Below are 14,846 nucleotides of genomic sequence, written 5' to 3' on the forward strand. Positions count from 1 at the left end.
GTTCAAATGGCTCTGAGCACTATGGGACTTAACATCTATGGTCATCAGTCCCCTAGAACTTAGAACTACTTAAACCTAACTAACCTAAGGACATCACACACATCCATGCCCGAGGCAGGATTCGAACCTGCGACCGTAGCGGTCGCCCAGTTCCAAACTGAAGCGCCTAGAACCGCTCGGCCACCCAGACCGGCAGTCGGCGATGAACGTGCGGAACGAGAGTTATCTTTTAACTTCCGTCTGGTCATTTTTAAACCGTGTGAACCATTAGTAACACCGAGTACGGGTTAAGGACTCATCAGCGTAGGTATCCTACGTCATTTGGTGTGTCTCTCAAAGGTTTTCTTTGATTTCACGCAAAATTTAATGCACACTTGTTGCTCCTCTAACAACGTTCTACTCAGTACAGCACTGGACAGTAACTGACAGAAATACAACAATGTTAGCCGGCCGCGGTGGCCGTGCGGTTCTATGCGCTCCAGTCCGGAGCCGCGCTGCTGCTACGGTCGCAGGTTCGAATCCTGCCTCGGGCATGGATGTGTGAAGTCCTTAGGTTAGTTAGGCTTAAGTAGTTCTAAGTTCTAGGGGACTGATGACCTCAGCTGTTAAGTCCCATAGTGCTCAGAGCCATTTGAACCACAACAATGTTTTTTCCGGCAGTTACACATTAAACACGGGCGTGTGCACGAATGACAACCACAGTTCGCACCAACACATCTACGTCTACAGCTACATGGTTACTCTACAATTCACACTTACGTGTCTGGCAGAGGGTTCATTTAAACATTTTCATACTACTTCTCTATCATTCCCCTCTCGAATGGCGAGTGGGAAAAAGCAACACCTAAATCATGCCCTTCGAGCTCTTGATTTCTCTTATTTTATTGCGATAATCATTTCTCCCTACGTAGGTGGGTGTCAACAAAATATTTTCGCATTCGGAAGAGAAAGCTGGTGAATGAAATTTCGTAAATAGATCTCGCCGCAAAGCAAACCGCCTTCGTTTCAGTGACTGCCACCCCAACTCGCGTACCATACCAGTGACACTCTCACCCCTATTGCGTGATAACACGAAACGAGCTGCCCTTCTTTGCACTGGTCATGCTGACAAAGTTTTATGAATTTATTTGTAAAAGTATAGACAGTAGAAAATAAAATGTCCTGTTGTGCCTCTCCTGCTCCAAGTCGGCCCGTTTGACGTCCTACCACCCTTAAGACACGTCGTTGCAAAGCGATATGACGTGGAACAAGCATGTGAGTACTGTGGTAGAGAAGGCGAATGGCCGACTTCGTTTTATTGGGAGAATTTTAGGAAAGAGTGGTTCACCTGTGATGGAGACTGCATATAGGAAGCTGATACAACCTCTTCTTGAGTATTGCTCGAGTGTTTGGGATCGGTACCAGGTCGGATTGAAGAAAGACATCGAAGCAATTTGGAGACAGGCTGCTAGATTTGTTACCGGTACGTTCGAACAACACGTAAGTGTTACGGAGATGCTTCGGGAACTCAAATGGGAATCCCTGGAGGCATGTTCAGGTTCTTTTCGAGAAACATTGTTGAGAAAATTTAGAGAACCGGTATTTGAAATTGATTGCTGAACGATTCAACTGCCGCCAACACACACTGCGTGTAAGGACCACGAAGACAAGATACGAGAAATTAGGGTTCACACGGAGACATATACAAGGTGTTACAAAAAGGTACGGCCAAACTTTCAGGAAACATTCCTCACACACAAAGAAAGAAAATATGTTATGTGGACATGTGTCCGGAAACGCTTACTTTCCATGTTAGAGCTCATTTTATTACTTCTCTTCAAATCACATTAATCATCGAATGGAAACACACAGCAACAGAACGTACCAGCGTGACTTCAAACACTTTGTTACAGGAAATGTTCAAAATATCCTCCGTTAGCGAGGATATGCATCCACCCTCCGTCGCATGGAATCCTTGATGCGCTGATGCAGCCCTGGAGAATGGCGTATTGTATCACAGCCGTCCACAATACGAGCACGAAGAGTCTCTACATTTGGTACCGGGGTTGCGTGGACGAGAGCTTTCAAATGCCCCCATAAATGAAAGTCAAGAGGGTTGAGGTCAGGAGAGCGTGGAGGCCACGGAATTGGTCCGCCTCTACCAATCCGTCGGTCACCGAATCTGTTGTTGAGAAGCGTACGAACACTTCGACTGAAATGTGCAGGAGCTCCATCGTGCATGAACCACATGTTGTGTCGTAAACGCACATGTTCTAGCAGCACAGGTAGAGTATCCCGTATGAAATCATGATAACGTGCTCCATTGAGCGTAGGTGGAAGAACATGGGGCCCAATCGAGACATCACCAACAATGCCTGCCCAAACGTTCACAGAAAATCTGTGTTGATGACGTGGTTGCACAATTGCGTGAGGATTCTCGTCAGCCTATACATGTCGATTGTGAAAATTTACAATTTGATCAAGTTGGAATGAAGCCTCATCCGTAAAGAGAACATTTGCACTAAAATGAGGATTGACACATTGTCGGATGAACCATTCGCAGAAGTGTACCCGTGTAGGCCAATCAGTTGCTGATGGTGCCTGCACACGCTGTACACGGTACGGAAACAACTGGTTCTCCCGTAGCACTGTCCATACAGTGACGTGGTCAACGTTACCTTGTACAGCAGCAACTTCTCTGACGCTGACATTAGGGTTATCGTCAACTGCACGAAGAATTGCCTCGTCCATTGCAGGTGTCCTCGTCGTTCTAGGTCTTCCCCAGTTGCGAGTCATAGGCTGGAATGTTCCGTGCTCCCTAAGACGCCGATCAATGGCTTCGAACGTCTTCCTGTCGGGACACCTTCGTTCTGGAAATCTGTCTCGATACAAACGTACCGCGCCACGGCTATTGCCCCGTGCTAATCCGTACATCAAATGGGCATCTGCCAACTCCGCATTTGTAAACATTGCACTGACTGCAAAACCACGTTCGTGATGAACACTAACCTGTTGATGCTACGTGCTGATGTGCTTGATGCTAGTACTGTAGAGCAATGAGTCGCATGTCAACACAAGCACCGAAGTCAACATTACCTTCCTTCAATTGGGGCAACTGGCGGTGAATCGAGGAAGTACAGTACAAACTGACGAAACTAAAATGAGCTCTAACATGGAAATTAAGCGTTTCCGGACACATGTCCACATAACATCTTTTCTTTATTTGTGTGTGAGGAATGTTTCCTGAAAGTTTGGCCGGACCTTTTTGTAACACGCTGTATAGATAGTCGTTTTTCCCTCGCTCTGTTTGTGAGTGGAACAGGAAAGGAAATGACCAGTTGTGGTGCAGAGTGCCCTCCGCCACGCACCGTACCGTGGCTTGCGGAGTATCTGCGCAGCAGTAGATGCAGAAGCGCACCTGACACAGACGCAGAAGAAAATTCATCACCACGCACTAAATTTCATTGCCTTTTCATTACTTTTGTGACCACCTACTCATTTTCATTACTTCTTCACGACTTTCATGGCCTGTATAAACCCTGGTATGGAATCAACGCAGTGAGACAGGTCGACCTGGAGATGTGACATAATGACAGAAATGAGCTGTAGTGTTTGGACGTGCCCGTGACCACACCGCGAACAGACTTGACAGGTTGGTCGCCGAATCAACTCGGACTTTTCAGCCTGTCTACGGGGAACGGCGCAATACAGGCAGTCATGTAGCGCGGTGTAAGAACAGTCGGCGTACATCTTAACCGATAAGGTCTGGTGCCACGCATTATCCGTGACAACCGGTTTCAAACGTGACAGGAATTGCTCTTGTCTGTGAATGCAGCCGCGGCTCAACCTGTTTCCAAGCGAGCGTTGCGGAGGGAACTGTATGCAGTGCGTATCTGGAATCTGGTGTCTCGCGAAAGACCATTGCTCACATATTCGTACAAATCTGCACGCCAGCAGTGGTCCTAACAACACAGTAACTGGAAAAAATGCGTGTGAAATCTTACGGGACTTAACTGTTAAGGTCATCAGTCCCTAAGCTTACACACTACTTAACCTAAATTATCCTAAGGACAAACACACACACCCATGCCCGAGGGAGGACTCGAACCTCCGTTGGGACCAGCCGCACAGTCCATGACTGCAGCGCCTCATACCGCTCGGCTAATCCTGCGCGGCCAGGAACTGGACAGTGGCTGTTTTACGTGGGGGGAGGGAAGGGGGGTGGGAGGAGTGTTTAGTGTGGACTACAGAGTCGGACATTTCGCCTCTATGTTCCAAATGATGCTATGCGTCGAGTGCAGCGGTGGCCGAGTGAGGTGTTTAACGTGAAGTTCAACCTGGAATTTGGTCTATGACTCTTGGGCTCTCTGCAGGAGAGCTTCTGTAAAGTTTGAAAGGTAGGAGGCGAGGTACTGGCAGAAAGTAAAGCTATGAGGACGGGCCGTGAGTCGTGTTTGGGTAGCTCAGATGGTAGAGGACTTGCACGCGAAAGGCAAAGCTCCCGAGTTCGAGTCTCTGTCCGGCACACAGTTTTAATCTGGCAGAAAGTTTCATATCAGCGCGCACTCCGTTGCAGAGTGAAAAGCTCATTCTGGAAACATCCCCCAGGCTGTGGCTAAGCTATGACTCCGTAAATATCCTTTCTTCCAGGAGTGCTAGTTCTGCAAGTTTCGTGGCTAAGCCATGTCTGCGCAATATCCTTTCTTTCAGGAGTGCTAGTTCTCCAAGTTCTGCAGGAGAGCTTCTGTTAAGTTTGGAAGGTAGGAGACGAGGTACTGGCAGAAGTAAAGCTGTGAGGACGGGGCGTGAGTCGTGCTTGGGTAGCTCAGTTGGTAGAGCACTTGCGTGCGAAAGGCAAAGGTCCCGAGTTCGAGTCTCGGTCCGGCACACAGTTTTAATCTGCCAGTAAGTTTCAGTCTCGGGCTTGTGTTTCATCTCAAACTTCACTGAGTCCATTCATTCAGGTTACCATGCAGATCAGTGCTTCCGAACGTTTCTGAGACCATTACCCCGAATTAAATGCAGATCAATGGTTCCCAACTTTTCTGAGACCATTACCCCGATTTAAATCAGGTATGAGCTAGTAACCCCCGCTCACTTCGACCCCCCCCCCCCCCGCCCTCCTCCTCACCTTACTAAACTTTGGAACGAAAAAGAATTTTCTCAGAATCTGGTATTTACTTTGTATGTTTTATTAAACCCCGAACTAATGAGGCTATGAGACAGTTGGTAGTGCTTATTTCTAAAAACTGGGTGGTTATAATTAAACTTTCCCTATTTAACACGTTGCAACACGGAAACTAATTACCGCAGGAGGAACCAAACTTGGTAGCATTAATGTCAAGGACACGGGGAAGAGAAATAATGCAGAGTCAATTCAGTTGAAACACTTTTAGTGTGCTGCTACGGTACTTCATACCGTTACGTACCAGTACCATTACTGCTACAAAAGACGTTCAATATGGCGCCCATCAGTGTCCAGAAGCGTCTGAAAGCGCAGGATTGTATTCTGCACAGCTCAGCGAATCATGCCCGTAGGTATGCTGGCTATCCCTCTTGATATGTTGTGCTTCAGATCAGTACATGTGTCGATGGTCCCCTGGTAAACCCTGTCCTTCAGGTAACCCCAGAACCAGAAACCACAGGCAGTGAGATGAGGTGATCATGCCGGCCTAGCTTGTGGAAACGATCGGCTGTAATTCGATCGTTTCCAAATGTGGTTCGGAGAAGCAGGTGTACTTCACGAGAGATGTGCGGTGGCGCCGCATCTTGCAGGAAAACTGTCGAGTTCAATGCGGCTCTCTCCTGCAAGGCAGGTATGACATGTTGGCGAAGCGTATCGCAGTAACGCTGGCCAGTCAGTCACACTGCACGTCTGTGGTCTTTGAGCGCCAAGATGCTCAGAAATCAAAGGACCAATGATGAACGTAGCCCCGAGAAGTTACACCATACGGTGGTCTTAACGAACAGAACGGGATACCAGAACCTTTTTGCTAACTACACTACTGGTCAGCAGATGATAAACGGGTATTCATTGGACAAATAAATTATACTAGAACTGACATTACATTTTCACGCAATTTGGATGCATACATACTGAGAAATCAGCACCCAGAGCAACCACCTCTGGCCGTAATAACGGCCTCGATACGCCTGGGCATTGAGTCAAACAGAGCTCGGATGGCGTGTACAGGTACAGCTGCCCATGCAGCTTCAACACGATACCACAGTTCATCGAGAGTAGTGACTGGCGCATTGTGACGAGCCAGTTGCTCGGTCACCATTGACGACACGTTTTCAATTGGTGAGAGATCTGGAGAATGTGCTGGCCACGGCAGCAGTCGAACATTTTCTGTATCCAGAAAGGCCCATACAGGACCTGCAACATGCGGTCGTGCATTATCCTGCTGAAATGTAGGGTTTCGCAGGAATCGAATGAAGGATAGAGCCACGGGTCGTAACACATCTGAAATGTAGCGTCCACTGTTCAAAGTGCCGTCAATGCGAACAAGAGGTGACCGAGACGTGTGACCAGTGGCACCCCATACCGTCACGCCGGGTGATACGCCAGTATGGCGATGATGAATACGCGCTTCCAATGTGCTTCACCGCGATGTCGCCAAACACGGATGCGACCGTCGTTACGCTGTAAACAGAACCTGGATTCGTCAAAAATGACGTTTTGCCATTCGTGCACCCAGGTTCGTCGTCGAGTACACCATCACAGGCGTTCCTGTCTGTGATGCAGCGTCAAGGGCAACCGCAGCCACGGTCTCCGAGCTGATAGTCCGTGCTGCTGCAAACGTCGTCGAACTGTTCGTGCAGATGGTTGTTGTCTTGCAAACGTCCCCATTTGTTGACTCAGGGGTCGAGACGAGGCTGCACGATCCATTACAGCCGTGCGGATAAGATGCCTGTCATCTCGACTGCTAGTGATAAGAGGCCGTTGGGATCCAGCACGGCGTTCCGTATTACCCTCCTGAACCAACAGATTCCATATTCTGCTAACAGTGATTGCATCTCGACCAACGCGAGCGGCAATGTCGCGATACGATAAACGTCAATCGCGATAGGCTACAATCCGACCTTTATCAGAGTCGGAAACGTGATGGTACGCATTTCTCCTCCTTACACGAGGCATCACAACAACGTTTCACCAGGCAACGTCGGTCAACTGCTGTTTGTGTACGAGAAATCGGTTGGAAACTTTCGTCATGTCAGTACGTGGTAGGTGTCGCTACCCTCGCCAACCCTGTGTGAATGCTCTGAAAAGCTAATCATTTGCATATCACAGCATCTTCTTCCTGTCGGTTAAATTTCGCGTCTGTAGCAGGTCATATTCGTGGTGTAGCAATTTTAATGGCCACTAGTGTATTTGGGATCGTCATTCATGGACGCATCGGTGAGCTGGGGTGTGCCGGGTCTGAGAAGAAATTGAGTTGCAGGTGTGATCTTTCCACGATTCCCCTACGCTAACAGAAACAGTCTCTGACTGTGTCCAGCGGTCCCATTACACTTCGACGGTGACGCCCATTGCGATGACGACTGCCTCTTAGTAGCCGCCGGCTTCGATAAGGCGATCCCAGCGGATAAGATGGCCCTTCTTAGTTCACATTATCCGCATAATTTTTGTCGTATCGCTTCCTTGTTTTTGTTGCTTCTTATATAAAAAAAAATAATAATGTGATGGTGCGCTTAAGTGGTAGAAGGAGAGGAGAAACAAAATTAAACTTGGTAGGCAGCCCAGATTAGATTTCCGGGCTATGTATTTTATTGTTCCGTTTCCATATACAAGAGGTAGGAGAAAGGCAGTAATCGTTTTTGCCATAAAGCAGACAAAAGTTCTCCCTTTTTTCAATTAAAAAATGACAAAAAGCGGTAAAGCGACTGCTCGCGAGTCGTGGTCCAGAATAAATTTTAATTGTCCTCATTCCATCATACAGATGTCCATATTCGCAGTTGCGAATAGATTTCATGTATTTCGTATCCGGTTTAGTCACCACAGCACTTGTTCCTTGGGACATGGACGCATGTCCAAACATTGTACAGTAATTCGTCAAATCACAGACACTGCAGTATGGTAATATTGCATTTACCATACAATGTCCCAAGACAAGACGTTATATTAGCACTGATCGTCACTCGTCGTAAGCATCTAGAAAAAATTACATAGAACAATCTTCATCATATTATAGCTCATCTGGGCTTTTTGTTGTAAAATGAACCACTTTGTGGAGATATAACGCTGACATTTTTTATTTCGACGATTTCTCATAGAGCGTTTTGATTACAAGAAAATTTGTTCACAAAAATGCGTCATACAGTTCTCGCGCACAGGAGAGACATTTTCGTAGTACTTTCACAAAACAAGAGACATTCTATATGCTCAGTACAGCTGCTTATACATCGCAGCCTGACTCATCCACAGAGAGTTAACGAGATGTCAAGTGAGTGCTTTGGCGTGCATTTCGATGCATACAGGGTCGTCGTAGACGGTCTGAATGGCTCGAGTGTTACAGAGAAATAGTTGTTAGGAACAAAGTTTGACGTGTTGCGCCGTTTCCGATTTTGCCAGCACTTCGCGAATCTGGTCGGCGAGCGCGCAAATTGAAGCGGTCTGCGGGAGACAGTGCGGCCAAACTTGTTCTTCGCTTTGTTTCCTCAAACCGAATAGACGCAGATTTTTCTCGCACAGATTAAATTTATCGACTCCGAAAAAGGCACATTTTTGGCTGGTAACGAGCATTTGTGCAGGTGGTAACTCACGAACCCACAGATGTCTGTTCAAATGGCTCTGAACACTACGGGACTTAACATCTGAGGTCATCAGTCCCATAGAACTTAGAACTACTTAAACCTAACTAACCTAAGGGCATCACACACATCCATGCTCGAGGCAGGATCGAACCCGCGACCTTAGCGGTCGCGCGGTTCTGGACTGAAAGCGCCTAGAACCGCTCGGCCACAGCGGCCGGCACAGATGTCTGTGCTTTGCCGCATTTTAGCATGTGCAAATGCTTCAATTTACCCGCGAAATTACCTGATTGGCTCAATTCAATGTTAAATAAATGTGAAACGGCGCAACGTATCGAATTTTCTTTTCTTAGCACTTATTTTCTCTGCACAACCTACCCAACAACACCCTTACAAGCTTTTCAGGCTCTTTATGACCACACTGTATATAAAACATGAAATTAGTTCCGATTTTTGGAACAGAGACAAACTTAAGTGAAATTATACTTTTTATGACTGCAAAATTCTCAGAAATATGATGGGAACAAAAGGTACTTACGTACACTAGGGGCCATTACATATGGTACACCACGAAGATGACGTGCTACAGACGCGAAATTTAACCGACAGGAAGAAGATGCTGCGATATACAAATGATTAGCTTTTCAGAGCATAAACACAAGGTTGCCGCCGGTGGCGACACCTACAAATTGCTGACATGAGGAAAGTTTCCAACCGATTTCTAATACACCAACAGCAGTTGACCGGCATTGCCTGGTGAAACGTTGATGTGCTGCCTCGTGTAAGGAGGAGAAATGCGTACCATCTCGTTTCCGACTTTGATAAAGGTCGGATTGTAGCCTATCGCGATTGCGGTTTATTGTATCGCGACATTGCTGCTCGCGTTAGTCGAGATCCGATGACTGTTAGCAGAATATGGAATCGGTGGGTTCAGGAGGGTAATACGGAACGCCGTGTTGGATCCCAACGGCCTCGTATGACTAGCAGTCGAGATGACAGGCATCTTAACCGCATGGCTGTAACGCATTCAGCCATGTCTCGATCCCTGAGTCAACAGATGGGGACGTTTGCGAGACAACAACCATCTGCACGAACAGTTCGACGACGTTTGCAGCAGCATGGACTATCAGTTCGGAGACCGTGGCTGCGGTTACCCTTGACGCTGCATCACAGACAGGAGCACCTGCGATAGTGTACTCGACGACGAACCTGGGTGCACGAATGGCAAACTGTCATGTTTTCGGAAGAATCCAGGCTCAGATTACAGCATCATGATGCTCGCAACCGTGTTTGGCGACATCGCGGTGAACGCACATCGGAAGCGTGTATTCGTCATCGCCATATTGGCGTATCACCCGGTGTGATGGTATAGGGTGCCATTGGTTACACGTCTCGGTCACCTCTTGTTCGCATTGACGACACTTTGAGCAGTGGACGTTACATTTCAGATATGTTGCGACCTGTGGCTCTACCCTTCATTCGATCCCTGCGAAACCCTACATTTCAGCAGGATAATACACGACCGCATGTTGCAGGTCCTGTACGGGCCTTTCTGGATACAGAAAATGTTCGGCTACTGCCCCGGCCAGCACATTCCCAGATCTCTCACCAAATGAAAACGTCAGGTCAATGGTGGCCGAGCTACTGGCTCGTCACAACACGCCAGTCACTACTCTTGACGAACTGTGGTATCGTGTTGAAGCTGCATGGGCAGCTGTACCTGTACACGCCATCCGAGCTCTGTTTGACTCAATGCCCAGGCGTATCAAGGTCGTTATTACGGCCAGAGGTGGTTGTTCTGGGTACTGATTTCTCAGTATCTATGCACCCAAATAGCGTGAAAATGTAATCACATGTCAGTTCTAGTATAATATATTTGTCCAATGAATACCCGTTTATCATCTGCAGTTCTTCTTGGTGTAGCAATTTTAATGGCCAGTAGTATAGTTAAGGCTCACCGGCCATTTGACCATCTTCTTCTGTGCAGGTGCACAAACAGAATTCTGCGGTGTCACGGGCAGTGCTGAAAAATGGTTCAAGTCATACCTCGCTAACAGGAAACAAATGATGTCAGAAGTAAGTCATCTGTCATCATCAGAATAGGAAGAAATTACATGTGGTGTCCCACAAGGATCCATGTAAGGGCCATTGCTTTTTCTTGTGTACATTAATGATCTCTCATCAGTTACACTGCCGGAAGCAGGGTTCGTTTTCTTTGCAGATGACACAAGTATTGCAATAAATAGTATGTCGAGTGTAGTTCTAGAAAGATCTGCTAATGATATTTTCATGGATATTAATAAATGGTTTAAAGCCAACTCACTGACGTTAATCTTCGAAAAGACTCACTATATGCAATTCAGAACCTGTAACAGGTTTCCACCCAGCATATGCATAAAGTATGAAGAAGAGCAGATAGAAGAGGTTGACAGTCTTAAATTCCTGGTATTACAACTTGATAATAAATTCAGTTGAGAGGAGCACACCACAGAACTGCAGAAACGCCTTAACAAATCTGTATTTGCAATTCGGGTGTTAGCTGACATAGGCGACATAAAAATGAAAAAGCTTGCACACTTTGCCTAATTTCATTCCATAATGTCATATGGTATAATATTTTGGGGTAACTCTTCAAGTCAACAAAAGTTTTCAGAGTGCAAAAGTGTGTAATACGTATTATTTGTGGAGTAAATTCACGGATGTCCTGTAGAAACCTCTCCAAAGAACTGGGTATACTAACTACTGCCTCTCAGTATATTTACTCCTTAATGAAATTTGTCCTAAATAATATACCTCTTTTTCCAACAAATAGCTCTGTTCATACATACAATGCCAGGAACAAAAATGATCTGCACAACGTCTTAAAAGCACTTACTTCAGTTCAAAAAGGGGTCCACTACTCACAAGGGAACCTCCCCATCGCACCCCCCTCAGATTTAGGTATAAGTTGGCACAGTGGATAGGCCTTGAAAAACTGAACACAGATCAATCGAGAAATCACGAAGAAATTGTGTGGAACTATGAAAAAAATAAGCAAGAAATACAAACTGAGTAGTCCATGCACAAGATAGGCAACATTAAGGGTAGTGTGAAATCATGAGCGCTGTGGTCCCGTGGTTAGCGTGAGCAGCTGCGGAACGAGAGGTCCTTGGTTCAAGTCTTCCCTCGAGTGAAAACTGTAATTTTTCAAAAAATCAACTTCGCTCTCCAAAATTCCAGGAAATGTTCAGATTTGCTTGGACATATGCAGGATTTGGCGGTCTACACATGGAAAAATTTTAAAACGTTAAAGACATATGTTTTGACAGAGCACAGGGAAAAAATGTGCGACTGTGAAACTGTTGCATTCATTTGTTGCAGTTTATGTGACAAACTCTTATGTTTTCATCATTTTTTGGGAGTGATTATCACATCCACAAGAAAACCTAAATCGGTCAAGGTAGGAGGATCTTTTTACCCATTCGCCAAATGTACAAGTTAGGTGGGTCGACAACATATTCCTGTCATGTGACGCACATGCCGTCACCAGTGTCGTATAGAATATATCAGACGTGTTTTCCTGTGTAGGAATCGGTTGACCTATGACCTTGCGATCAAATGTTTTCGGTTCCCACTGGAGAAGCACGTCCTTTCGTCTACTAATCGCACGGTTTTGCGATGCGGTCGCAAAACACAGACACTAAACTTATTACAGTGAACAGAGACGTCAATGAACGAACGGACAGATGATAACTTTGCGAAAATAAAGAAAGTAAGCTTTTAACTCGATGGAAGACTTGAACTAAGGACCTCTCGATCCGCAGCTGCTCACGCTAACCACGGGACTACGGCGCTCCTGAGCTCACATTATGCTTGATGTGGCATATCTTGCATATGGACTACTCAGTTTGCATATTTTGCTTATTTTTTTTCATAGTTCCACACAACTTCTTCCTGTTTTCTCGATTGATCTGCGTTCAGTTTTTGAAGGCCTATCCACTGTGCCAACTTACAACCAAATCTGAGGGGGGTGCGATGGGAGGCTGCCTTGTCAGGAACACGGATCTTCAATAATTTGCCAGCAAACATAAAAAATTTGGTTACAAATAAAAATAAGTTTAAATGAGACTGAAAGACTTACTAGTGGCCTACTCCTTCTACTCCATTGACGAATTTTTTAATAGAAACTAATATATTCATACTATTAGTATTGTTATTTCAGCTTAAAATAAATATTGATATGTTCCACATCCACGAGAATCTCCTCAGCATCTATGGAACGAAAAACTAATGTAATCTAATCTGAGGAGCTCAAAGTTCGACAATGTACGATGAACGGTGCCCCCCGAAACACTTGAGCGTGCACCGGCATTGTGCTCTTTTCGGCAGAGATGGCACAAATCAACATCTATCCTAGTTTACAGAGCAGACAAGCTTCCGAACCCAATGTTCTGTGAAGATTCGTGGACGTCCAATCATTTAGCGCCTAGTGGTAGTCTCACTGCCCTTCTCTTTCTGTAGATGCTCACGGCAGTAGCACGCGAACATTCCAACAGCTTCGCCGTTTTCGAGATAACCGTTCACAGTCCCTGCGCAATAATAATCTTTCTTTTGTTAAAGTCGCTTATCTCAATGGATTTCCCCATTTGCAGCCCATAAGAGATGGAAGTGATCCCCCCATCGTACACAAAACGGGTCCGAACGCTGTTGCAGAGGCAACGGAAAAAGCATGCGAAGTTCAGCAGAACGCGAAATCCCGAAGATTGGATAAATTTACAGACGCGCAAAATTTGGCACCGGCTTCAATGAGAGATGCCTTTAATAAGTTCCACAACGAAACATTGTCTCGAAATTTGGTAGAAAATCCGAAGAAATTCTGGTCGTATGTAAAGTACACAAGCGGCAAGACGCAGTCAATACCTTCGCTGCGCAGTGCCGATGGTACTGTTACCGACGACTGTGCCGCTAAAGCGGAGTTATTGAACGCAGTTTTCCGAAATTCCTTCACCAGCGAAGACGAATGGAATATTCCAGAATTTGAAACACGAACAGCTACTAGCATAAGGAGATACCTTAGGGGTTACGAAGCGACTCAAAACGCTTGATACGGGCAAGTCTTCAGGTCCAGATTGTATACCGATTAGGTTCTTTTCAGATTACGCTGATACAATAGCTCCCTACTTAGCAATCATATACAACCGGTCGCTCACCGATAGATGTGTACCTGCAGATTGGAAAATTGCGCAGGTCGCACCAGTGTTTAAGAAGGGTAGTAGGAGTAATCCATCGAACTACAGACCTATATCATTGACGTCAGTTTGCAGTAAGGTTTTGGAGCATACACTGTATTCAAACATTATGAATCACCTCGAAGGGAACGATCTATTGATACGTAATCAGCACGGTTTCAGAAAACACCGTTCTTGTGCAACGCAGCTAGCTCTTTGTTCGCACGAAGTAATGGCCGCTATCGACAGGGGATCTCAAGTTGATTCCGTATTTCTAGATTTCCGGAAAGCTTTTGACACCGTTCCTCACAAGCGACTTCTAATCGAGCTGCGGGCCTATGGGGTATCGTCTCAGTTGTGCGACTGGATTCGTGATTTCCCGCCAGGAAGGTCGTAGTTCGTAGTAATAGACGGCAAATCATCGAGTAAAACTGAAGTGATATCAGGTGTTCCCCAGGGAAGCGTCCTGGGACCTCTGCTGTTCCTGATCTATATAAATGACCTGGGTGACAATCTGAGCAGTTCTCTCAGGTTGTTCGCAGATGATGCTGCAATTTACCGTCTAGTAAGGTCATCCGAAGACCAGCATCAGTTGCAAAGCGATTTAGAAAAGATTGCTGTATGGTGTGGCAGGTGGCAGTTGACGCTAAATAACGATAAGTGTGAGGTGATCCACACGAGTTCCGAAAGAAATCTGTTGGAATTCGATTACTCGATAAATAGTACAATTCTCGACGCTGTCAATTCAACTAAGTACCTGGGTGTTAAAATTACGAACAACTTCAGTTGGAAAGACCACATAGATAATATTGTGGGGAAGGCGAGACAAAGGTTGCGTTTCATTGGCAGGACACTTGGAAGATGCAACAAGTCCACTAAAGAGACAGCTTACACTACACTCGTTCG

At 46.0% G+C, this 14,846-nt stretch overlaps 1 protein-coding gene across 1 annotated transcript in view; it reads left to right on the top strand.

Moving 5' to 3' along the window:
- The window catches only part of LOC124720446 (coiled-coil domain-containing protein AGAP005037), a 992,798-nt gene that overhangs the window by 40,764 nt on the left and 937,188 nt on the right, over nucleotides 1–14,846 (top strand). The window lies entirely within an intron of this gene.

Source organism: Schistocerca piceifrons, chromosome 11 (assembly GCF_021461385.2).
Source record: "Schistocerca piceifrons isolate TAMUIC-IGC-003096 chromosome 11, iqSchPice1.1, whole genome shotgun sequence".
NCBI classification, from domain to species: domain Eukaryota; kingdom Metazoa; phylum Arthropoda; class Insecta; order Orthoptera; family Acrididae; genus Schistocerca; species Schistocerca piceifrons.